The sequence below is a fragment of the Pelobates fuscus genome, chromosome 12, assembly GCF_036172605.1.
Source record: "Pelobates fuscus isolate aPelFus1 chromosome 12, aPelFus1.pri, whole genome shotgun sequence".
In the NCBI taxonomy this organism is placed as follows: domain Eukaryota; kingdom Metazoa; phylum Chordata; class Amphibia; order Anura; family Pelobatidae; genus Pelobates; species Pelobates fuscus.
This window is the reverse complement of record NC_086328.1, coordinates 9175852-9202718: the sequence shown is the minus strand read 5'-3', so window position 1 is coordinate 9202718 and position 26867 is coordinate 9175852. Positions and strand designations below refer to the sequence as shown.

General features: G+C 41.9%; 1 protein-coding gene across 1 annotated transcript in view; it reads right to left on the bottom strand.

Moving 5' to 3' along the window:
- LOC134579337 (solute carrier family 66 member 2-like) overlaps positions 1–25339 on the bottom strand; it is an 83727-nt gene extending 58388 nt beyond the window's left edge. The window contains exon 1 of the mRNA XM_063438600.1: positions 25308–25339. The gene's annotated coding sequence lies outside the window, so the exon portion shown is untranslated. The remainder of the gene's footprint in view (positions 1–25307) is intronic.
- Positions 25340–26867: the final 1528 nt, after the last annotated feature.

Genomic DNA, 26867 nt, shown 5'->3' with positions numbered 1-26867 from the left:
GTACAGCACATAAATAAGAAAGGCTACAAATATGATTATCTACACTCTTTCAGGTCCATTTTAAGTGATGTAGCTACACAGCTATTGTAGGGATAACGCCCACCCTCCTTGGGCAAAATCAGTGAAGAATAATGAAAGTAGACGTCTATAAGGGACAGCTATAGTTGTTCGTGCTTTATACTGATAAACATGTATAAAATAGAGTCACATATGGATTTTTGGGATCAGATAATTAATTAGTAAGAATTACAGAAGATATTGTATTTAGAATAGAACATTTACTTTACTGAAGAGCTTTTACTTTACTGAATAGATTGTGTCACTTATCATGAGAATATTTGAATCCCCCCCCTTCCCGTCCCCCCCCCCCCCCCCTCGCTCCCAAGGCTGGGCTCCCTGGATGCTAGGTCTGATTGTGTCTCCTTTAACTGGCTTACTGATCCATCATACATTCTAACATGGAAAACCTGCGAATTGGGGCTTTTTCTCCAAAACTGGTACAGACTAAGAGTCTGCCCAAATAAAAAATCTAATCAGTCACACATAGAAACAATGAGAATTCTCTCAGAAAATAAGATGCTCGTATCACATTCAAATCACACACAGGGGTAATTTAGGACTTATGATAATGAGTTTATATATAAAGAGCAATTCTGGAGCAAAGTTCTAAAAGTGAAGCAGTCACCACGGAAACCACTGGAATCCTCCTGACTGATACATTTGCAGTGACATGACTCTTATATTCACAGACCTGATACATTATCAGTCGTGAAGGAGCCTGGTTTGCATTGAAATAATAGCAATAAGAGGTGCTGAAAACAACACATCCCCCAGAAAATGTCCTTATTTCCTGAAAACATGCTGGATTTCCGTGGCACTGTCCAGCACAGCCTCCATGGCAGCTTCTCTCTGGAAGGATCAATACTTTGTTAGTTATAGAGTGAGTTCAGAGTATCTGGTCAAACTGATGAGCAGGTGTCTTCTCACAGCCTATTCCTACCACCGTGCAGAAAGAAAGCAGCAGATCCTGGAGCTTACTTCATCTAACCTACAGTGTTGGCCATCCAAAGACAAAAAAGCTATTCGAAACTTTGGAAAACTAAGGAGCATTCACTTTATTTGGAGGATCACAAGTTGGTAACTATCCTTCGAGAATCTTGCTATCCTTCGAGAATCCATCAGCACATCACTTTCTATTCAACCAAGGTCTGCTTCATCTAAAGGGCAGACGGCAGGAATTCTCCATCTGGTTGTATCACTATTTATAAGATTATTACATCTAATCGTTCTAGATTCAGCTATATCTAGAAGACAGAATGCTAGGATTCTAACACCAAAGCCCTCACTTTATCAGCATCCTGACCATTTTCGACTGTTCTAGGTTCAATTTCATCTAAACAATGGGAGGTTGGGATCCAAACTTTTCTTACACGATTTTGCCAACCTTACCATCTGTATTTCATTGGTTCCTAAGAAACTATATGAAAGAGCTGTGTCTAGCAGGCCATTGTAGGAGAAACTTCAGTTTGAAATGGTCCTAAGATCTTAAGAAACTGTTTAGCTGAGATTAACTGCTTCAAAACCCAGCAGATACGTATCTGCATGAACATAGTTGTCACGACAGTGACCCCTTCTCACAGAGTGTAACCTAACTATAGAACGTATACCGGACCTTAGAATGGCCGGACTCACGTTAGAATAGTCAAATGGGATAGCCAGAGGTCAAGGGATAACAGAAGACGGGATAACGATAAGCAAGCCAAAGTACAGGGAACCAGAGAGTAGAGTAGTCGAATAGAGAAGCCAAAAGTCAAATACCAGGGTAGAATACAAATATCACAGAAACTAGCACTAGGGGAACCAGCAAGAACCACACTAGGGCGTCTTACTGCTGTCAGGGCAGCCCTTTTATAGTGTGGTGTGTGTAGCCTTAAAACCACGCCCCCAAAAGGTCCGGGGGCGTGGCCGCGTCAGGACCATGTCGGCTTCAAGCCGACGGCAGTGGCGCGCATGCGCCGAACCAAGAAATTCCGAGCTGATCGAGCGGCCGGCGTCAGAAGTGCCGTGCCGCTCAGTGAAGGAGGGCGCTGTGCTGCGTGGGTCCGAGGAAGTCAGGTAAGGTATCGTGACAATAGTGGCCTTTTGCAGAAAAGTGAAATAATGGTCACATAATTGCCCTTGTTAAGAAATGTATTCAAGCGGCTCAATAAGACAGAGCACAAAGTAGATTTATAACACTGTCTCTAGAGTCTAATTCGATGCTGCTCCATGTGGGTTTTATAGCTTCACTTGTTAATATTACACCTGCAAGATCATGTCAATGGCAAATGTTGTGCGAATAATAATATTTTACATTAATATTTTCGTTAAAGTAAATTTGATGCAGATGTTCAAGAACCGCCATTATTGGACAATCATTCAAGAACTATACGTGTGGATTCTACAAGAACTTAGATATATAGTACCTTTTACAATGAAACCTGAATGCATTGAGAACACACCAACTAGGAGGACACTGGAAATATTAGCAGCTGTCATAACTGGATGGCTCAAAATTCATTGTAACTGTAACGGATCACCTGGCACCCCGACTGGGTACCTCCGTTGATGGATGCTCCTAGCGCTTCTTGAGGATTCCAAGCACTCTAGCCAACAACACAACCACCGCAGGACGAACCTCTCTTCCTTCCAGAGCGAAGCAGGAACGAGCTCTTAAAAGAGCTTAGGATTGATTATAGCAAGGGAATATGCAGAGCATAGCAATCCCTTGTAGCAGATTCCCCCAATAAGAGACAGGACTCCAAATTGAGGGTGAAGTAGAACTGACAAAATCTTTATTTTACTTGGGACTAGCCCATTTGGTCATTACATTAACATTGCTGTGAAAACTCAATAAAATTACAAACAGTCAAATCATAGCAGGCAACATTCAGTGACTTATTATAACATAATTACATATTTATAAATAGGTGGGGAAGACCATAATTAACACCAATGTCTCTCCTGCATGCAGAATTAGCGATATGCAAATCTATTATGCATATTACTGTTGCTACCAACAGAGGGCACTACACAAGCTCCATAGCCAAATCCACCTAAGGGGTAGCAATCCTCAGCAGTACAGGAGAGCAGGCAATACATCCCAGGGGCCATAGTCACATGGCAGGAGGCTGGCAATCAGTCTTCTCCAATGCCCAGTGGCAAGGCTGGTACCGCCACATTTCTCCCCTTTTCCAAACAGACTAACAGGGTATCTGACCTCCTGCCGGTCAGTGCCCTGGTTAGTCCAGCAACCCACCCACGAAGCACAAACAGTAATACAGCCTACCCACAATACATGGTTACTACACCTGGGTAAAAGATTAGCTCGTCCATGTCCAGGTGCCTCAACAAGGCTGTGTGGGGTACTGATAGGCTGCCTTGGTGGGTTGCTGAGTGCCAGCGCTACCACGGGAGTAGCCTGGTTGGAGCCATGCTGAAAAGAAGAGTTGGTAGGCTCCTCTCTCGGGATCTGGGGCTGCTGCTGGAGGGGGAGACCGACTGTCTCGCCTTTGGTTACATAGTCCTGCTGCTGGAGGGGGAGACTGACTGTCTCCCCTTTGGACACACAGCCCTGCTGCTGGAGGGGGAGACCGACTGTCTCCCCTTTGGCTAAACAGCCCTGCTGCTGGTGGACAGGACCGACTGTCCCTACCCCTAGTGGTGCATGTGCAGAGACCACGGTCCCATCTGCACTGTTGTGGAGCTTACTGTCTCCCTTTGGTGGGTTAAGCTGCCGCTGGGGAGAGGGGGTAACAAGCTCCTCTCCCATACATACTTTCAGCTGCTGGGGAGAGGGGGTAACAAGCTCCTCTCCCATACATACTTTCAGCCGCTGGGGAGAGAGACCAACTGTCTCCTCTCCTAAGGACACACACTGCCGCTTGGGAGGAAGGACTGCACCTTCGGCTCCCTGAGACTCACTGGACTGCTGGGAAGAGGGACCAACTGTCTCCTCTCCTAAGGACACAAACTGCCGCTGGGGAGGAAGGACGGCACCTTCAGCTCCCTGGGATACATACTGCCGCTGGGGATCTGGGCCGACTGCCCAGCATCCCTGTAGGGCCGGTAGAGAGACCTCGGTCCCATCTCCACCTGCCAGCTGGGTGTCTTCCCAGGACAAGTCAATAAGATCTTCCATCTCTGGTGCTGGTTGGGACATATGTGGTACAGTACCAAGGTCCCCTGATAACAGGCTTGGTTGCTGGGGAGGAGGAACTAAACTCAATGCTTCCGGTGGCATACAGTCAATAAGCCCCATCATGTCAGAGACAGGCGGCGTTATACATTGGAATAGGCAAACCTAATCCTGTTCTAGTTCCCACTCCCGGTTGGCAAGAAAAGATAGATCTGGCTGAATGGCATCGATCTCCGTAAGGTCCCAGTTGTCTGCCCGCTCAGCTCGGATGGACCAGAAGCGAGCAATGTCGGTGTCTCCGAACCAGAGACTAGTTTCAATAGTATCCCACAACAAACCAGGGCCATCGTAGTCTTCCCCCTCAATACACTTGTACTCGGTCAGCCATGGGTAGAGGTGGTAAGCATGCCACCGCAGAGCCCTATAAGAATCATCCAGCCACACCTCAGTCTCAACTAGCGTCTCCAGTTCGCTTACCCATTCCTCTGAGGGCTGGTTTCCCAATAATGGCATCCGCAGCTCTAGTTGTTCTGCTTGGCGCTGGTTAGTGGTCAGGATTTCCTCGAACCGGAAGGGTCGAATTTCGTCGATGTCCTCCTTCCAGAGATCGGTACGAAGCGCCACCCTCCACTCTGTCTCTTTTTCCTCTGGGATAGGATACTCCATACTGCGCATCACATCCTGTAGTCGCTGCTGGAGCCTGGCATCAAAGGGAGATACTGCACGGCCTTCCATCTCTGAATTAGTGCTGGTTTTCCCAAGGCTAGGAAGCCATCCCACCGCTGCCACCAATGTAACGGATCACCTGGCACCCCGACTGGGTACCTCCGTTGATGGATGCTCCTAGCGCTTCTTGAGGATTCCAAGCACTCTAGCCAACAACACAACCACCGCAGGACGAACCTCTCTTCCTTCCAGAGCGAAGCAGGAACGAGCTCTTAAAAGAGCTTAGGATTGATTATAGCAAGGGAATATGCAGAGCATAGCAATCCCTTGTAGCAGATTCCCCCAATAAGAGACAGGACTCCAAATTGAGGGTGAAGTAGAACTGACAAAATCTTTATTTTACTTGGGACTAGCCCATTTGGTCATTACATTAACATTGCTGTGAAAACTCAATAAAATTACAAACAGTCAAATCATAGCAGGCAACATTCAGTGACTTATTATAACATAATTACATATTTATAAATAGGTGGGGAAGACCATAATTAACACCAATGTCTCTCCTGCATGCAGAATTAGCGATATGCAAATCTATTATGCATATTACTGTTGCTACCAACAGAGGGCACTACACAAGCTCCATAGCCAAATCCACCTAAGGGGTAGCAATCCTCAGCAGTACAGGAGAGCAGGCAATACATCCCAGGGGCCATAGTCACATGGCAGGAGGCTGGCAATCAGTCTTCTCCAATGCCCAGTGGCAAGGCTGGTACCGCCACAGTAACCAATTGGTACATCCTTCAAAGCTGGGAGAAGAACTAAATATCCATATATGTTTGGTTAATACCAGGGTACTCTTTATATAGAAAAGGCAGGAAAGGGGGAGGGTGGCCCTGTATGTGAAGGATAGCATAAAATCTAGCCTAATAAAAGTTAGTGAGGCGAACATAGAGTCCGTTTGGGTTACGTTAGAATTTGGCAATCACACAGTAACTCGTGTAGGTGTGATTTATAGGCCCCCAGGACAAAAAAAAAGAGTTAGATAATATACTAGTTGAGGAAATAGCTAAAATGACAATGAGGGGGGGAAGTTATCATCATGGGTGACTTTAATCTTCCTGATGTGAATTGGAAAACAAAAATAGCTGCTTGTGCCAGGAGCAAACATATTCTAAACTCCCTACTGGGATTGTCTCTAAAACAAGTCGTTGAGGAGCCAACTCGTAAAGAGGCCATACTAGATTTAGTGTTAACAAATGGAGATTTGGTGTCCGATATTACTGTAGGTGAAAGTTTAGGATCCAGTGATCATCAGTCAGTGTGGTTTAATATAAGAACAGTGACTGAGTCACACCACACAAAAACAAAAGTTTTAGACTTTAGAAACACAGACTTTTCTAAAATTATAACATGTGTAAAGGAGTCATTATCAGACTGGAGCAATTTGAATGGAGTCCAAGAGAAATGGGATTATTTAAAAGTTGCACTACTGAAGGCAACAGAAAATTGCATTAGGCTTGTCAGTAAAAGCAAAAAAAATTCAAGAAACCACTGTGGTACTCTGCAGATGTGGCCAAAATAGTAAAAAACAAAAAGTTAGCATTTAGTAATTATAAAAAAAAGAGTGAGGAAGACAGAATGATCTATAAGATTAGACAGAAAGAGGCTAAGCAAGTTATAAGAGCTTCCAAATCACACACAGAAGAGAAAATAGCACAGTCAGTAAAAAAGGGGGACAAAACTTTTTTTAGCTACATAAATGAGAAAAGAAAAGTAAAACAAGGCTTAGTTAGATTAAAAACAAAAGAAGGAAGGTATGTAGATGAGGATAAAGGTCTAGCTGACTGCCTCAATGAATATTTTTGTTCGGTATTTACAGATGAAAATGAAGGAAAGGGTTAAGAAAAAGGATAAATTAGTCATTTATTACACGTGAGTTTACAGAGGAAGAGGTTCTATTTCAACTGTCAAAAGTAAAGACAAATAAGTCAGTGGGACCTGATGGAATACACCCAAAGCTATTAAAAGAGCTTAGTGGTGTACTAGCAAAATTATTAACATATTTATTTAACCAATCATTGATAACAGGAGTAGTCCCAGAAGATTGTAAGTTGGCGAATGTTGTGCCCATTCACAAGAAAGGTAATAGGGAGGAGTCGGGCAACTATAGGCCAGTAAGCCTTACTTCAGTAGTGGGGAAAGTGATGGAAACCATGTTAAAGGATAGGATTGTTGAACATCTAAAAACACATGGATTTCAAGATCAGAGACAACATGGATTTACTTCAGGGAGATCATGCCAAACTAATCTTATTGATTTTTTGATTGGGTAACTCAAATTATAGATCAGGGTGGAAGACATTACTTACCTAGATTTCAGTAAGGATATCGACATTGTTGCACATAGAAGGCTTATCAATAAACTGCAATCTTTAAGCTTGGATTCCAATATTGTTGAATAGGTAAGGCAGTGGCTGAGTGACAGGCAACAGAGGGTTGTAGTCAATGGAGTATATTCGAAGCATGGTCTAGTTACCCGTGGGGTACCTCAGGGATCTGTACTTGGACCCATTCTCTTTAATATTTTTATTAGTGATATTGCAGAAGGTCTTGATGGTAAGGTGTGTCTTTTTGCGGATGATACTAAGATATGTAACAGGGTTGATGTTCCAGGAGGGATAAGCCAAATGGCTAATGATTTAGGTAAACTAAAAAAATGGTCAGAGTTGTGGCAACTGACATTTAATGTGGATAAGTGCAAGATAATGCATCTTGGACGTAAAAACCCAAGGGCAGAGTACAGAATATTTGATAGAGTCTTAACCTCAACATCTGAGGAAAGGGATTTAGGGGTGATTATTTCTGAGGACTTAAAGGTAGGCAGACAATGTAATAGAGCAGCAGGAAATGCTAGCAGAATGCTTGGTTGTATAGGGAGAGGTATTAGCAGTAGAAAGAGGGAAGTGCTCATGCCATTTATACAATCTAAATCACGAAGTAAAACATTTTACAGGTTGTGTCACAGTCAGATTACATGAAAGCTCACTAATTGTCCTACAACAAGTTCCAACACATTGTGCAGGACGGAAGGGCTGACTAAGAGCTTCCTGAGCTCAACAGCAAAACAAAATGTTTCTGCCACTTCTTCACACAATAATAACATCAGTATACCGTCTGATCCGGGCGACTTCTAACCCCCCCAGTAAAGGACTCAGAACAGATACAATGCTACACTTATTCTGCCTGACTCTCCCACAATACTAACCCAGTCACAGCTAGCCTTCCAACTAATCCACATAGGAGGGACACATTCTGGTCTCAGTTACACATTCTGGTCTCACTCTACCTTCTTATTAACATAGGTTGGGGTGGCACATAGAACTGACTCATCTAGTTTGTTCTTATTATTCTTCAGGACAGCCTAAAGCACATCCCAAGCATTTTTGAGTTTCTATGCAGTTAGCAGTTACCAACACTACTGGAGAGCTTTTCAAGGTGCATACTACCTTTTTCTGTAATTTTCTGCATTTTCACCCATTACCCCTCCATTTAACCATTTGCTATAGTAGAGTTGACTTGTCGTGGTATATATATTAGTTAAATTATTTTATAGAGATTTACAATATTCCAGCACATTTTGGGAACTCGAGATCTCTGCAATTTTTCTTATTTTTAGATAGGCAGACAATCGCTGACCAAGCAATGAATTGTAGTGGATTGCAAAAAAGATTGTGTAATTCAGGCAAAAAGCGGTGCTTTAGAAAATGCTTTGACTCAGCTTGAGTCCCTGCTTGGTTTTTTTTTTAGTCTATATTGCGCAATTCAATATTAAACTGACTTCAGTTCTGCATTTAATGAATAAGCCCTTTTATGTCTTCCAGAGCCCAGAAAGGATCTGCTTATCCATGTCTTTCCTCGGCTTCAATAAGGTTTGCTTTGGGTGTTTATTCTCTGTGTGCTGTTAACTTTTACATAAGGCTTTTTCTAACCTGCCATAGTAATTCTGTATAAAAAGAAATAACAATTTCTCAAGACTGCACTTTTTAATTTTTTTTTTTTTTTTACGTGTGACACTGTTGTTGCAATACTTGTGGCAAGTCGAAAAAAAATTGTTACTGAATGCGCTGACATGTCATAATTCATTGTCTGCTGTGTGCTTTATTACTCTGTAAACACAGTAACATTACTAGAGTTCATACATCATCGCTAACCTTAAAAATAATGCTACGTTCTTAACTCCTTCAGGACCGATGACATGTCAGGATTGTTACAGTAACAAGGTCTTTCCTATCCCAGGACCTTAAATGGTTAATATGTTATATAATGACATGTCGCAATTCTACGTATACTTTTCATTTCTTAATTCCAGACTTAATTATCTCAAAAACACTCACGCTCTGCAATGCGAAAACTTTAGTACATTGCACTCTGATGTTTGGTTTGCAAACCGTCATACTTTGTGTAGCAGAGTTTAAAGGGGTACAAACACCGTAGTACACAGAGCAGGGAGTTTGTATGAGGCTGGATACTCACTTATTCTGTAAGAGGGGAGTATACTCACCACGCAGCCGACACAAGATGCTACAGGGGATGGAGCTTTCAAATTCGGTCAGACAGGTCTGGGCTGGATCGGAGGAGGAGGCTGCTTGAATGAGAATGTAAACAGCTGGCGGCAAACTTCCTGCTCAGGATGGAATTACAAAGTAGCAGCATATAGAGAGATTGGGAACTCGAAAGGAAGAGAGAGGCCGGGCAGCGTTAGACACATAGCTATGGACCTAGCAGCCAGCTCTAAGCAATGGATAGGGTCTTGTGTCTTTGTCCTTTAACTGAGTGTGGGCCAGGTAGCAGAAAGGGGGAAGCCGAAGGGCTTATAAATAAAATGTAAATGATAGCGAATTAAAATCCGAATAGCAAAATAGAGAAAATATCCTGTGACTATACCCGATATAGAGAAATATTGAAAATCAGCTACATTAGGCTCCGTTTTTCAACTTCGATTTGAATTTAGCGAAAGGGATATAATGTAAAATGGCGCCCAATGCCACTTTATTTGCTATTGTACAGTGCAGCAGAATATGTTGGCGATATATAAATAACAATTACTCCTGTTATCACATATAAAAGCTATACGTATAATGATGAACTCATTATTTTAAATAAGATAACCAATAAAAATCTTGCAAGCGTTGGGAAGTGTTGGGAATTCAAATCGAGTTATTTTTCCAAATTTAAATCCCAGCGTGCTAGGAGAGATTTTCCATTTTAGCTTTTTGTGGCCGAGAATGTTACATTTAGTTTAGAATAACCATCTCACAGATTTGTAATTTATTTTTTATTTTTTTCTGTATCTGACACCTTTTCCTGGATGGCAGCTCAATATTGTTAAATGCTGAAATTTCATGTGATGCCTGTCCTGACAGACTATATATAACAATGTAAAAACACTGGATAGGCATATAAAAAGTCCAGGAGCTTGGAGAATATCGGTCTTTATTTATTTGGACTTTTTATATGCCTATCCAGTGTTTTTACATTGTTATATATAGTTTTTTATATTGTTATATATAGTTTTATGTTAATAAATATACTTATATTTTTATAACACTGCTGGCATTGTTCCTGCTCTTTTAAAGAAGGTGTGTGGTCCTTAACCACATATACCCGTGATCAGAGCCGATGTGGATGGCTCTGTGTCTGTAAGTACCAACCTGTTCTTTTTGATACATATTTGGAACCATATGGTACTGCACCATATGTATGTTTCAACATTTCAGAATTCAAAGGAAAGAATATCCAGCAAAAAGAAGGGATAGCAAAAAGAAGGCCTTCACGGACCCCACGGGCTATCAAATTGAGCTATTAGCTCTCCAAAGTGTGAGTGGGAATTTTTCACTCTTAATTGAAATTTATTTTTTGTCACAGTTTACACTATGTTTGGTATATTCTGTTTATTTTTAAGGTATTGAATATCAACTTAGGACACTTTTTGTATACCTAAAAGGTACTGTTTATATATATATCCACACTTTAAGTCTATTCACAACTGTTACAATTAAAATTCACAACTGTTACAATTAAAAAATCTTTTAGCGCTTCACCAGGAAGTATTAATTTGCTGAGAGGGTAGTGGATGCAAAGAATAGCCTTCCAGCTGAAGTGGTAGAGGTTAACACAGTGAGGGAGTCTAAGCATGCGTGGGATAGGCATAAGGCTATCCTAATTATAAGATAAGGCCAGGAACTAATGAAAGTATTTAGAAAATTGATCTGCCGTCACGATAACGAACTTATCTGATTATAACTGTATGAACTGCTGTATACAGCATAAACAATGTGCTCTGTACAGAACAGCCCTCAGGCACTGTATATACAGCCTGTCCTTTGGAGCAATTTACAACAGACAGATGTAAACCTAAGGCCAGGGATGGATTAACAAAGGGGCTGATAGTGCTGAAGCTCCGGGCCCATGCCTATGGAATAGATGCATTGAATTAAAAAACCAAAAGTTATATATATATATATTTGTTAATACTCTTCACATGCTCTTGCTTTGTACAGAGAGAATTAAGTATGTGAACTTAGGAAGGATGTAGGGGTACAGGACTTTTGAGGATTGGTGACTATAAAATAGTTAAGATAAAGCTGACTTCGCACTATGCAGATTATTATGCTGCTTTGGTCTCTCTACACTGTGGCATGTCCCCTTTCCTCTTCGCTCACTACATCCCCCTTTTTCTCTGTCTCACACTGCATATCTTCTGCCTGTTAATATGAATGGAAGGAGAGGAGTGGACAGTAGGGTGCTGGGGAAACACCAAAGAATCTTCCTCCGGTGTGCTAGCGGCAAACTCAGGGTGCTGAAACAGCGCGGACTGCACAGGCACCCCCTTACTTGGATGGCATGTGTGATTGGTGGGCAGGTTGACCTTTGGGTGGTGCCAATGAAGTGATTTACATCACTGGCAGACCTCCTCTTACCCTGTCTGGATGTCGATGTTGGGGAATGTGTATTCTTATAAATGTGAGTTTCCCGTCAGCACCACTTCCACCAGATACATGACGCTTGGGAGATATGACTGGGTTAGTGTTTTCTGACGATCAGATTCTGTAATTAGGCCCATCATAGCTGTCAGCACCAGGCCCAATGAGCTCTTAATCCACCTTGTCTAAGGCCTTAATTTAATATATGTTAACATATAATTAAATCAAAACTTATCGAAATATTAAATCATATGAAAAGCTTATCCACGAATATTAAGTGGCGTTCTAAGAGGAGCGGTGACTAGGGAGATTTTATATCCAGCACATAAGGAGTTTACAGAGGCAGGAAAAGCCTTAAAGCATTGTTTTAGATTACAAAAAATGCAGTACAGGAAAACAACCAACACGTCGTTCCTCTGTAGGTTAAAGAAACACACACATCTTTGTTTGCCCTTCAGTAATAAAAGTTCCCATAAATCCTGCAGATGGTAATGTCATGTCAGTAAACCAGCCATTGGATGGAGGCCAGAGATACGCCCTCAATACTGTAAATCATCCGCTGGATGCGGGCCCACAATGTGCCATCATTGAAAGGTAGTTTTCAGAGGGAAGTACAACAAAGCTCAACAAACTGGCAATCAGGAGCATGTTTCCATAACTGTGTTTAATCAGTTTCAGCTATGTGCATGACCGCCATTAACAATGCATTAGGGATTGCCCACTGGGTGAAACATGGGCATCCAGAGCACGAAGCAGCTGGAAGGGCACAAATCAGGTGGAGTGCAACACATAAACTGTTGGTGGGATAATGTGGCACAGGGGTAGAACAATATATGCAGACCTAGTTCCTGTCCAGAATCCAGATGGAGGTGAACATTTATACAGTAATTCAGGGCTAAATTCTATTCGATGAGCTCGTCTGTGTCACCTTATTGCATTTTACCCATATAGGTCAATGGGATGACTGCTATTAAATAACTAGAGGTAAGTTTATCTCTTTTAATAGAACCCAGCCTTAAGTCTCCTTGACTAATGGAGCGTGTGTGGCCGACCTAACTTTCAGGCACACACAAACAAGAGTTCAACAGAGCTTGCAGTCTAAAGCGAATGGAGTGTAAATGTTCTAATGTCCCAATGCTTTCTTGCAGCCTGCAATGTTTTATAACAGCCACGATCGAGGATATTTTGGAGCTGCCTATGTCCATACATCCCAGTTACCCTAGGAGATTCTGCTAGCATCATGACTGACGTTCCTATTAGCTCAACAGCTCACTCCTGAATATTTTCCTTTGACCATTCCTTTGACCATTAGCTACATAACGTTACTGTTGTCGTCCGTAGCCCTAACTCTGGTGAGTTCTAGGTTTAAGCTGTTCTCGACAATCTCTGACCTTGGCTCATGTGTCGACCACCTTTGTGGTACAGCGGTGACTTCAATAGGAAGGAATATTAATGACATAGTTGATATGAGTTGGTTATAGGACTGGAGTCTAGTGGAAAGAAACAATAAGATGCTTATATTTCATTTATTCAATCCCAATGCATGGAGAACCCGGTAACGTAACCTGTCCCTTTAAAATGTCCCCTTTTTGTGTCACTCCTGTGTTCAGCTTTTCCCATACTGATCTGGAATTCCTTCTGGTTTAGACATTTATTTGTTCTAGTTTAGCATTTATGGCCATACACAGCCAGCGATACAGATATAACCTTAAATCACTAAAACAATGAGAAGACTAAGAGAGTTCTAGGAGCAGGCCACATCGTGAAATGGGACTGTGAGATCATGTCACGACATGTCACAGAGCAATGATTCCCAATTCAGTCCTCTAGAGGTACATCAATAGTCCAGGTCTTGTCATGATTCCCATTGGAACACAAATGGAAAATTCCTAAATCCCAAGCTGTCGCTGTTGTGCCCTGAGAGCTGGGTTGGAAAACATCGCCAAAGAGTAAGTCAAAATGAAATGCTTCTCTGGAAGGTCACATAACCTAAAGAGAAGGATAGGAGGGTAACTTTCGTAGGGGTTTTTACTAAAAGGAGAATTGAAAATGATCTACAAATTTATGGTCAGAGAAACCAAACAAAACCATTGCTGAGGATGTTTCCCGTTCGACTATTTTGATATTAAATTTGAAATTCACTTTGAATTCTCAGTTTAGAGAATAACCCAATTGTACAGCGCTGCGGAATTTGTTGGAGCTTTATAAATGCCGGCAATAAATAAGTAATAAATAAATAAACAAACCCGGTGTGTGTTGATTGCATGCTTAACAACGTCTATATAAAATTAGACATATACCAACAGATTGATGAAACACAATTTGGTATTATATAATTTTTTTTATATTTTGTATTTAATTATACAGCTCATTTATTGCTTTTTTTCCTTTAAAGATTTCTGTAAAGGGGAAGGGGCCAAATGTTTTATGGAATACTGCACAGTATAATTATTTAATCAAGCACAGAGAGAATAGCTATTATCTACAATAACAACACCAACATCAAAAACGCTTTCCACGTCATCCATGCTGAGAGTCCTTGAAACCATGCAAACACCCCACTAACGTGTTTATGAATTATTCATGTCTTTCTGTCCCGATTTATTTCATAGACCGCACATATTTAAGGGTGGCACGTCTGCAAATAAATCTTTTCTTCCCATCACTAAGAATGGATGATACAGAGTAACAATATATTCATTCGGAGATGACCTATAACGACCTTGAGACATACAGAGCAAGGTACATTTAGATGTGATTTACTGTAATGGCGTTCTAATGAAACTGTGGCTGATGGTAAATGAAAATGTCTGCGCCGGCGTTCGATTGCTTGAATCAGTTAATGCAACTAAAGTTATTTATTTTTTAATTTATTTAATACCGCACTGGTAAATCCAAGAAAATGCAGTTGCTTATCGGGTGTGTGGGTGTTTAAAACACGTAATGGTGTCTTAATTGGGTACTGCCAGGATTACGGAGATGTGTACTTTTGAATCCTTATGCGTTACACACTATGTTTATTTCTAAAAGATGTCTGTACATTGTTCAGGGTAACTAGCGGACAAAAAAAAGTCTACAATCTGTAATTCTGTATCCCTGTTCATTATATTTATTAAAGGCTTTGGCACCATATGGGGTTTGAAGGTGACAGGCAAATGCTGATATAGAAATTAAAAGGCAGGATTATCTGTTAAGTATATGGCAGGACTTGCCAGCTACTGATAATCAGACATTAAAATGAAAAGATATTTAAGTCACGGTGACACAGAGAAGGAGGGTGACAGGTCTGGCAGCTCGGAACACTTTGTGCCCTGCTTTATGTTGGCATGGTGAAGTGGCAGAAAAGAATGTGAATATGATGTAGGAGGGTTGGAAGACAACGGATCTCCTATTAAAGGGACACTCTAGGCACTATAACCCCTTTGATTTATTTAAGTGTTTATGGTGCTTGTAGTCCCCTGGCGCTGTAGTCCCCTGGCGCTGTAGTCCCCTGGCGCTGTTCGTTGTTAAACCATTTTCAAACCGTCTCCTCATTAGTCCAAGCTGCGATGGGTAACAAAAATAGGGCAGCAGTTACAGTTCCTCCACTGGGGGTCATGTTGCGGGTGGTCAATGTTCCTCATTCAATGATAAACAATTAAAACACAGTTTATACTGAACCATGAGTTGGCATCTGGGGACTTCGATCACCATAACCACTTCAATATAATGAAGTGATCGCTGGTGCCTATGGTGTCCCTTGAAAATAAACATATTAAGCCGATGATGCATTTAGCTGTATAATAAATATAAGCTGTGTTATTATAACAATCTCTCTTTGACTGATAGCTCTGGCTCCTAAGTGTGAACGTCTATTTGTTGACTAGAGTGTCCTGTTTATTGTTTCCCCTTGTTGCTGCTGAAACATCATTTTAAAGACTTCCTTGTGTGGTGTGTTTTTCTAATGAGATGAAACGATATATTTACATTAGAAATAAAGGTATGCCGTGGAGAACTGGTACTTTATTCAATATAGTCAAGGTCAATACAATGATTTCTGCAGGGGGAGTCTTTCTGTCCACCGTAAGTGCTTGAACAAAGTGGCAATATTCAGTTACAGGCTTTCCGTTCTATAATATTATTATTATTACTGGTATTAATATAGCTCCAGCTTATTCCGTGGCGCTTTACAATATTATAAAACAATAACAATAAATGAGACAATTACAAAACTTATAGGAACAATAGATTGAAGAGGGTCCTGCTCAAACGAGCTTACAGTCTATAGGAGGTGGGGCGTAAAACCCAACAGGACAGGAGGTAGCAATCAAATAAGGTGGGGGTGAAGCGGTACTGGAGGAGAGAGTAGAGTGCTGCCCTTTAGGAGAGAGCAAGAGACAGGTATGTGAGGAAGAGGTTACTCTGGGAGGCCATAAACTTTCCTAAAGAGATGGGTTTTTAAATGATTGAAGACTAGGGGAACACAACATATTGTGTTCACCTTATATTTCTAATATAATCCAGAAAACTTCCCAGTTCAATGTTCCCAATAGCTACCTTACTGTAACATCCATTCTACAAGGATCCATACAGACACATTGTACCTGCATCTAGTAAATCATATGGGACTGATGCTCTATAACGAGTACTTCAAATAATAATGAGTACCAGGCACTGTATTATTCATCCTGTCTCGTGTATTAGGGGCACAAGTTAAATGCTACAGGATGAAAATGGGAGTTCCTGCTTCTCTGTTTTTTTTTTTATATACTATTTGGGGTTTGGCTGCCCAAGATCACTGAGCACCCGAATTCATCGTTCTTTAAGCACGTGCAGTCTCTTTCTGTGATAACTTATAACAGCGTACTGGCTTTTGCTACAACAGCTTGATATTACAGGGACCTCCAATAATCTGGTAGAGGGCTATCTCCACGCCCCAGTGATCCTTGGAGACTGGCCTGTTCACATGGTAGCATGGTGGCACTGCTGTACCCTTTGCAGCTTTAAATGCCCCACACATTATCATGGCAATAACACCTGAATACAGACACCAGGCCATTTTTTATGATCGTTCCTGGGTAGATCTACAGCTCCTTCATCGTGAGAAATGAATAATCAATATTGCCATGCTACGAGGGAATTCTCCAACTGCATAAAACAATCAATAGCAAGAATGAAAAACTAACTTACCTGAGCTGAACTTGGACATGCACCACTAAGCTTTGATACAGAACAATTTGTGGCATCCGTTTAGACCCCATAAAGTGTTCAGTCCTTATTGCAGCTCTAACAGGGCAAGGCATAGTGCACCGAGTAACATTGACCAAACACTATGATAGCAGGAAGGAATATTTTTAACATATAGAGCTACTTACTACTCGATAAAAGTGCATTTTACAAACTTCACCATCTGTGCTAACAGGTTTCACTAGCAAACTGTCTGTGCAATCCTAGAAATAGAATTTAGGCTACGCAAATCATTTTGTATTCATGTTTAGTTCAATAATATTCCCCCAACTATGTGTGAAATTTAATAAATGGGATTCTTTGATGTCTGACACTATACAATCATTTTTTAATTAAGGTACCTGTTACAATGAGTGTAGCCTGTTCCTTATCATTCCAAGTGTATTAATTAAAGATGAGTCACGGACAACTGCAAAATATGACTTTATTAGACAATGCTCGTAGCCAGGCCTGATTAAACATTCTTCTTTAATTCTAGGTATCTCTTATTTCGTTTACATTAAGTAAATGTCAAGTGAGTAATGATGATCTTTCACAAACGTGTAAACAGACATAGAATTGTGGTGCTTGGCCCAAGGTACAAAGCTATTTTGTTCTAAGATTAATCTCTCGTGACATATTTAATGTGTTCACAATGTTTCTGGACACAGAGATATTCTGGGATTCAGGTGACATGCCATCCGATGGGTTTTACTCTATCAGTGTCATTTTCTAAAGTGAGAATTAAAAGTGAATTTCAAATTTAAGGGCAAAATAACCTCTGTCAGCTATACGTTCAAATCCCTGCATTTGGGATACAACTACATTCAACTTTGAGAGCACAGCCAATACCGCCACCATCACGGTTGTTATGGTGCACGGCAGTCCTGGGGGGCTTTGACTGCTCGTCTCCCTCTGATCCTGCAAGCCGCTGCCAGTGGAATGTTAATACAAAGAGGTTGGCGGACTTGGGTGGGAGCCCCGGGGTCCCCAACATTAATGATGGCAGACTAGATGGGCCGAATGGTTCTTATCTGCCGTCACATTCTATGTTTCTAATGATGGCAGCTCTGAGCTCAGCTACAGCCATGTGCAGCTTAGGCCTAGCTCAGTCCCCAGAGCCTCTTCTTTTTCTCATCAGCCACTGCTGCTCCCCTTCTTATCGGCTTTGTACACAGAAATAGACAACCTTTGGCACTCCAGCTGTTTTGGATTACATCTTCCATGATGCTTTGCCAGCATTATGGTTGTAAGTGCATTGTGGGAGATGTAGTCCACAACATCTGGAGTGCCAAAGGTTGGCTACCCCTGGCACTCTAGCAGGATACAGGAAGGAGGGGTAAGGTGGTCCGAGCACAGAAACAGTAGGATATGTAGCCTCTTTACAATTACATTTTAGGAGATGTTGTTGTAGGTAGTAGTGGTTATGTGTTTGTTTTGTATTGCCTTGTTTGTTTTCTTTGTTGTTTTTGTGCTTCTCTCCTATGTGTTGTCACGGCATCGGTGGTCCCTAACAGCTCAGCAACTAAGAAGTAAATCACCTAAGCTTGGCTTGGGGGCTATGGTCTGCATGCAAGCTGAAGGCACAATGCTTTGGACTCTTGTTAAAGTAAATGTGTCTCTGTCTGCCGGCAGCTGACAGTTTGTTATTTTGGACGGTTGCTGGCAAGTTGTGCAGTAAAATAAAGCTGTGGCCTATGCTCGATCCAACATGAAAGGTTGTCAGTCTCATTATGTGGGGCCCGGATTATTTAGAACATGGGTACATTTCTGAGAACATTTTAGACAGGTTGGTTATTAACATTTAGGAATTGTTACAATTTAAAATAATTTGTGGGTCAGCAGTCATGAAAGCAACAAATTGAGTTTGTCCAAACCCCTAATGATCTTGGTGGAGCGGTAGTATTTAGAAATCAGGATGCCGTAAAATAGTAGGTACAAATAAAAATAGCATTCCTTTATTTCTTAAAAATAAAAATTAAAGCAGCTGGAAGAGAAAGGGGAGGATAACTTGCTTGAAAGACTTACACGTGTCATTCATTGTGGTACCTCATCAGAGACCAGAGAGGTAAAAGTAATCCCTCCAGGCTCACCCCCATGTGCCACGTGTTTATTTTACCCTAGTCCCCACGTCCTCATGTCCTATGTGGCGAGATTATGTAGAAATAAAGTATCAAACTGTATCAGATGCTCAGTCTTCATCTCCCATTATTTGGAGACAAGAACCAGGGGTTGTGGTACCCAGAGGTTAAATTACTAGCAAATGATAAACACCTCTGCAGTTGCCTACTCTGCCTAGTGGGGATTCATATCTCTCAGAATCTCTAAGGAATGCACAATGTGAAGGCACTGGCGACTTTGGCTTTTGAAAGAGGATTTGCCTTTTCATGGGAGAAAGGCAGTTCTATCTATGAATATACACTGCCCCCTTCTGGCCTCAGAAAGGTCTCACACCTGTCTCCACATTACTTTCAAGTACTTACTGAGTTAATGTACCTTTGCTGTCAGGTTTTTCCATGTCTCTCTGAGTTTTTATTCAACTTTATCCAGATGAACTCTGCTGTAAGCTATGATATTTTTTCACCATTCACCGAGGACTTTAAACGCCAACCGAGCGCAGAAGGACATCGGCACTGGAATCAGGTAAGTGACTAGAGGGATTTTTTACAGTTTGTAGTCGTAACACTATAGAATCCCTTTAACCAGAACAAAAAAAGTTTACCTTGCTACACATCCTAAGAGTCACCATGGCATACACTCGGCAACCACTGTATCTAAATGCTGCATAATTAAACAAATAATCACACAAGAAACCCCACGGCTGCAACTCAATCCATACAGTATACAGCATGCAGGGTTAATCAACCATTAGAATGGGTAGAACAAGTGATCAAGGAAACTCCGAGCATGTTGAAGTTGGTGCTGATTTCTTGGTGTTTCCAGCATCTCAGAACAGCTGGTTTCCAGAGCAGTTTTGGGGGCACTCCAACAGTCCAGATAAGTCAGTATCTCGATTGGAACTGAACTGGGAAATGCCTGAATCCTGGGTTTTGCTGTGCATTGAGGACTGAATAGGGAACCACAACTCTAGAGTGAACCAAGGGGAAATCTACCAGGTACTAGACTACCAGGTTTTGGTCTGCCAGGTACTAGACTACCAGGTTTTGGTCTGCCATCTAATAGACTACCAGGTTTTGGTCTGCCATCTAATAGACTACCAGGTTTTAGTCTGCCAGGTACTAGACTATCAGGTTTTTGTCTGCCAGGTACTAGACTATCAGGTTTTAGTCTGCCAGGTACTAGACTATCAGGTTTTGGTCTGCCAGGTACTAGACTACCAGGTTTTGGTCTGCCAGGTAATAGACTGTCGGGTTTTAGTCTGCCAGGTACTAGACTGTCGGGTTTTGGTCTGCCAGGTACTAGACTATCAGGTTTTAGTCTGCCAGGTACTAGACTATCAGGTTTTGGTCTGCCAGGTACTAGACTACCAGGTTTTGGTCTGCCAGGTAATAGACTGTCGGGTTTTAGTCTGCCAGGTACTAGACTGTCGGGTTTTGGTCTGCCAGGTACTAGACTATCAGGTTTTGGTCTGCCAGCTACTAGACTATCAGGTTTTGGTCTGCCAGGTACTAGACTATCAGGTTTTGGTCTGCCAGGTACTAGACTACCAGGTAATAGTCTGCCAGGTACTAGACTATCAGGTTTTAGTCTGCCAGGTACTAGACTATCAGGTTTTGGTCTGCCAGGTACTAGACTACCAGGTTTTGGTCTGCCAGGTAATAGACTGTCGGGTTTTAGTCTGCCAGGTACTAGACTGTCGGGTTTTGGTCTGCCAGGTACTAGACTATCAGGTTTTAGTCTGCCAGGTACTAGACTATCAGGTTTTGGTCTGCCAGGTACTAGACTACCAGGTTTTGGTCTGCCAGGTAATAGACTGTCGGGTTTTAGTCTGCCAGGTACTAGACTGTCGGGTTTTGGTCTGCCAGGTACTAGACTATCAGGTTTTGGTCTGCCAGCTACTAGACTATCAGGTTTTGGTCTGCCAGGTACTAGACTATCAGGTTTTGGTCTGCCAGGTACTAGACTACCAGGTAATAGTCTGCCAGGTACTAGACTATCAGGTTTTAGTCTGCCAGGTACTAGACTATCAGGTTTTGGTCTGCCAGGTACTAGACTATCAGGTTTTGGTCTGCCAGGTACTAGACTACCAGGTTTTGGTCTGCCAGGTAATAGACTGTCGGGTTTTAGTCTGCCAGGTACTAGACTGTCGGGTTTTGGTCTGCCAGGTACTAGACTATCAGGTTTTGGTCTGCCAGGTACTAGACTACCAGGTTTTGGTCTGCCAGGTACTAGACTACCAGGTTTTGGTCTGCCAGGTACTAGACTATCAGATTTTGGTCTGCCAGGTACTAGACTATCAGGTTTTGGTCTGCCAGGTAATAGACTATCAGGTTTTGGTCTGCCAGGTACTAGACTATCAGGTTTTGGTCTGCCAGGTACTAGACTACCAGGTAATAGTCTGCCAGGTACTAGACTATCAGGTTTTAGTCTGCCAGGTACTAGACTATCAGGTTTTGGTCTGCCAGGTACTAGACTACCAGGTTTTGGTCTGGCAGGTACTAGACTATCAGGTTTTGGTCTGCCAGGTACTAGACTACCAGGTTTTGGTCTGCCAGGTAATAGACTGTCGGGTTTTAGTCTGCCAGGTACTAGACTGTCGGGTTTTGGTCTGCCAGGTAATAGACTACAAGGTGTTACAAAGAGTGAATCTAGCCACTAAGTAGATTACAATGTATGCCTCACAATCAATGCACATTTTTTAAGAATATCCTTCTCACCTTACAACACAAACAGGCAGTAACCTTGGAAAACATGTTTGGTTTTATAATCAACACAACAGATGTTGCTCTTAGACCATTCATATCTGTAAGGACATACACCTTTGTGTGCTACAAATATAAAACATAATACAGCTTTTATATAAATAATGATTAGCAAAAAATTAAAGGAAATTAAAAATACTGTTACCAGCCTATTTCGTCTCCATAATAGATTAGCATGGATCAATCTGAGCACTCCTGCACCTGTCACGATGGCAGCTTCTGTTTTCACCTTGGCTTTAGTTATACTTTAACTGACCAGTAATGTGTGTTTGTTTTATTTTTCTTTCAGACTAGAGGCAGCCACAAGCCTTAATCCTTCATGTATAGCTGCATCATGCCACTATACGTACCTTGCTCAAACACACATACACCGATCAGTCAGAACATTAAAACCAACCGCATAATATCAGGTAGGTCTCCCTCGTGCTGCCAAACCAGCTCTGATTCTGTCACACTCCCTTCTCCCCCCCCAAAACCTGTCTCATTTATCCCTCTCACCATGTCACACTCAGCCTGCCACAGTTACCCCTTTACTCACCTTGTCACAGTCAGAAACTGAAGACATTTATCATACACACATGCACAAAGGTCACAGGCAGCCCCCATAAACACCACACACCGCAAACAGCTACCCCACACACATACGGTCCCAGACACATATTCATAACGACATACATTCACACACAAGGATACTCTCGGTCAGACACAAACTTTCATGCACATACACAGGTAGACAATGCCAGACACACTCAGAAATACACACACCGGCAGTAAAGGCCCCAGGGAGAGTGCGCAGCTTAGCGGACAGGGGCACATGTGGGATGGATAATGCATGATTGGCTATATGCTACATGTGGGAGTGTGAGATGTGAGGAAGTGGGTGGTGACAGATCAGACTGACCTCAGTGCCACTTAGGAGCCGGGCCAGCAACAAGTTTCCCGCCCACCCTCCCTTTGCGAGGCGGGGGGGGGGGGGGTGTCCTTGAGAAATAAGGGATGGTTTGGTAGATTAGATGAAAAAGGGGGATAATGGTCGGGTCTCATCCTCCCCCTGTCTCTTATGGTGAACATGGAGGAGGTACCAGGTTGGACGTGTCCCCACTGGGTTGTAAGTCGACCAGTGGGGAGCATTATGGTTGGGCCCCACCGAGTTGGTGGGGAGCCCTGAAAAGGAAGATGTTTTTATTATGCTGAGGGGGGGGGGGGGGGGGAGATGAGAGCCTTGGGGAAGTTAGATTGGCAAGGACGGTTTCTTTGGTTACTGTATGACTATATGCAAATTGTTTGTTGATTTATGATATTTATTATTTCGTTATATGTTAAAGGGGTTATACAGTATTTGGTTATGTTAATAAATGCTGTGGCCTGTTTTTCTCCAAGAAGTTGTCTGTCGTTATTTGAAGGGGTAAGTTATGGTTTTATGGGGGGTGAAGGGAATGCTATCCAATGCCCACTACGTACATACATGTATACACGACTGCAAGGCTATGTAGTCATAACCCGCAGTCGTGTATACATGAGTAGAATAAGTGCTAATTAAATTTGTTTATTGCTAATTAATTTAGTTTGCAAATTATGCCATAACTACAGTGGGAGAGCTCACAACGCAGCGGCACAGGGAGCCACGACACTGCAAGCCTCTAAACAAAGAATACAGAGACTACCTTCAATACAACTACAGCACCTTATACACACAATGAAACCCCTATTTTTTTCCACTTTGGGTGTTAGTGGGGGCCTCATGTTTGAGTTTCGCCTAAGGCCTCACAAAGTCTAGAGCCACCATTTCAGTTGTGGACAGGAATCATTGTGGGCACTCTGACCGATCTGCAGATACGCAGGCCCCATATGCAGCAAACTGTGATGCACTGTGTGTTCTGACAACTTTCTTTCATGGCCAGTATTAAGTTTTTCAGCAATTTGAGCTACAGTAACTTTTATGTGTGGTTGGACCAGACAGTTAGTCTTTACTTCCCAGGTGCATCAGTGAGGCTTGGTTGCCCATGACCCTGACTCTGGTTTGCTGTGGTTGTCCTTCTCTGAAACACTTTTAGTAGGGACTAACCACTACATACCTGGAACTCCCCCACAAGACAGGCCATTTACAGATGCTCTGACCAGTCGTCTAGCCATCACTACATGGTCCTTGATCAAAGTCACTCAGATCTTTTCACTGGCTCATTTTACCTACTTCCAACACAATAAATTCAAGAACTGCCTGTTCACTTGCTGCCTAGTATAAATATTAAATTTACTGTTGTTCATCATCTTCATCATCTACATATCTCAAATAAGACCTTGGAAAAAATAGATCTGATAGACGGTAATTTGGGGAAATAATGTTTTCACAACTCTCCCAGATTCCCAGCTCCAGACCAGCATTGTGCATTCTGCAGATACTCTTAGCAATGGAGTACTGTATTAAACACAGATTTGTAAGCCTAGTATGGGTTCCTATCCAAAAGGCCCAGTGAGCAGAAACCAAGCATGGACTGTAGAAGTTCAACATTATGAGTCTCACCAGTATGGCACACGGGGCTACTCCACGTATAATAAAGCTTCTCTGGGTACTAAGTCAGCTTTGGTAATTATAATAAGATCTCCCTATAGACCCATGAAAGGTTGAAATGCTGATGGAATAAAATAAACATTAACGGATAGGTCCCATAACTACATCTGATATTTTCAATTTATACTCATTAGACAAAAATAACACCAGATCGCAAACAGTTAATATCAATGTATGTAAGCAGCCATTGCCTCCAGAAAGGCTTCACGTGTTCTTGGAATGTTCCTGGAATGTTCTTGGAATGTTGTTATGCAAGTCCCGAACTGTTTGTAGTGGGATAACAGAGACCTTTCTTCAAAAGAAAAGCCCGAAGTTCATTGAGGGATGAAAGACAAAGAAATCTACTTCACGTGCACCACTCACATACAAACAGATGCAAGGTGGAAAAAATAATCCTCTGGACATGAACACGCAGATGCTCCCCTACGATTAAAGGAACCCTAACAATAACCCTAGGCCCTAATCCTACCCGTTATATGTCTGACTATTCAAAATATATCTTTTAAAACTATCTTTAAGTGGTTTGTTTTATTTATTTCCTGTCACAAATGCAACATAATCTGTATCTACTCTATGACTCTGCTATTTTCAAAATGGCATCAAATGTCGACCCCATCGTGTGCCTATTATTTAGCTTTGATAATAGCAAGCTACCGGATCTGTGACACTTCTTGTTATCCCTAAAATGTGACAAATCTATCTGTCCCAAAAGGTATGGAGCGTACAATAGCCGAGCTACCGCAACACCATTCATGACACAACCCTACAGACTATTTTTACTATAGTGTTAGAAAAGGCTTCTGGGTACGATATAAAGTCCTCACCTTCTTGTGAAAAGCAAGATTGTTCAAGTAATCCCAAGACAGTAAGCCACACAACAGAACCCATTTTCTCCGTATGGTTGTCTGCGGAATAAAACACTTGGCTTCGTGATTTCATTTGATGTCTATACAGCAGGCAGTTAGAGTAAAACAGTGACAGCAAGGAATGACTTGCACAGAGGAGCTATATATAGCGATGAAGACTGATCAAGACAGGTGACGAGCTTAAGACACAAGAACCACAAAAACTGACACTTATTCACTAAAATGACATGTCTGACCATGACACAACCAGAGAAATATCTCATTATCTAGGGCAGGGTAAGGCATCATTCAGAACTCCAGATGTTAAAGACTACAGATCCCATAATTCTCTTAAAGCGATAATGCTGGCAAAGCATCAGGGGAGATGTAGTCCACAACACCTGGATTACCAAAATGTTAAAGTACAGAACTATTTAACCAAGTATTCCAATAACTACTGGGTTTATTGTTGGAAGCTCAAGGGTAAAAGAGAAAAATGTAAATCATAACAATCTAATGCTGTAAGAATATTGTGTAAAAATGCAGCTCTATCATACACAGCAGCAACCACAATTCATTTGTACATGTATATATATATATATATATATTTTCTCTTTATTTTTGGTAGTGCATGTTTGACAGATAAGCTTTCGTAAACATTATTATATGATATGAGTGTACAAAATGCGTGTGAAGTCAAAGATCATATAACGTCTGAAGAACTGCACGTTTTTATAATAACATTACAAACAGGAAGCTGTGCGTGTAGGTTCTGTCATATTAACGGGTTCACATTAGCTAGCGTAGGCAAAGAAGCGTAAACAGAACTGCCCTGTAAGCTGTATAGTATAACTTAACATGCATGAAACAGGATGAGCAATATGTCAGTCGAGAAGTTGTCTAGTTATAGCCTCAGGTGAGGTCATATTAACGGACATGTAGTGTGGTCATTGCGGGGGGTCGTAGATAAAAATAACATACAGTGATAGTATAAACAGCCTATTATGGACAACGGACAGGAGGTGGTCACGGGCAGAGCGGAGAGACTGAGAAGGGACATACCTATGGATCTGTGAGGAGATATAAGAGGGGCTAGAGTTGTTCAGTGCTTTATAGGTGTGAGTTAGTACCTTGAATTTACTCCTATAGCATACAGGAAGCCAATGTAAGGACTGGCAGAGGGGTGAGGTGTGAGAGAAACGACTAGAGAGGAAAATCAATCTAGCAGCAGCGTTCATTACGGACTGTAGGGGTGCAGTACGGCTATTGGGAAGACCAATCAGGAGAGAGTTACAATAATCCATGTGGGAAATTACTAGAGCCTGGACAAGCTCCTTGATAGCATCTTGTGTAAGAAAGGGGCGGATGCGGGCTATGTTTTTAAGATGGAATCTACAGGATTTGACAACATGCTGGATGTGAGACAATAACCAATGTGTGAGCGCTAAAATCCCATGCAGATAATATGGCAGCGTTCACAAATACAATGCACAAGAGATTGTGAAAAGCAAAACAATAGTTACCAAAAAGAACGCGCTA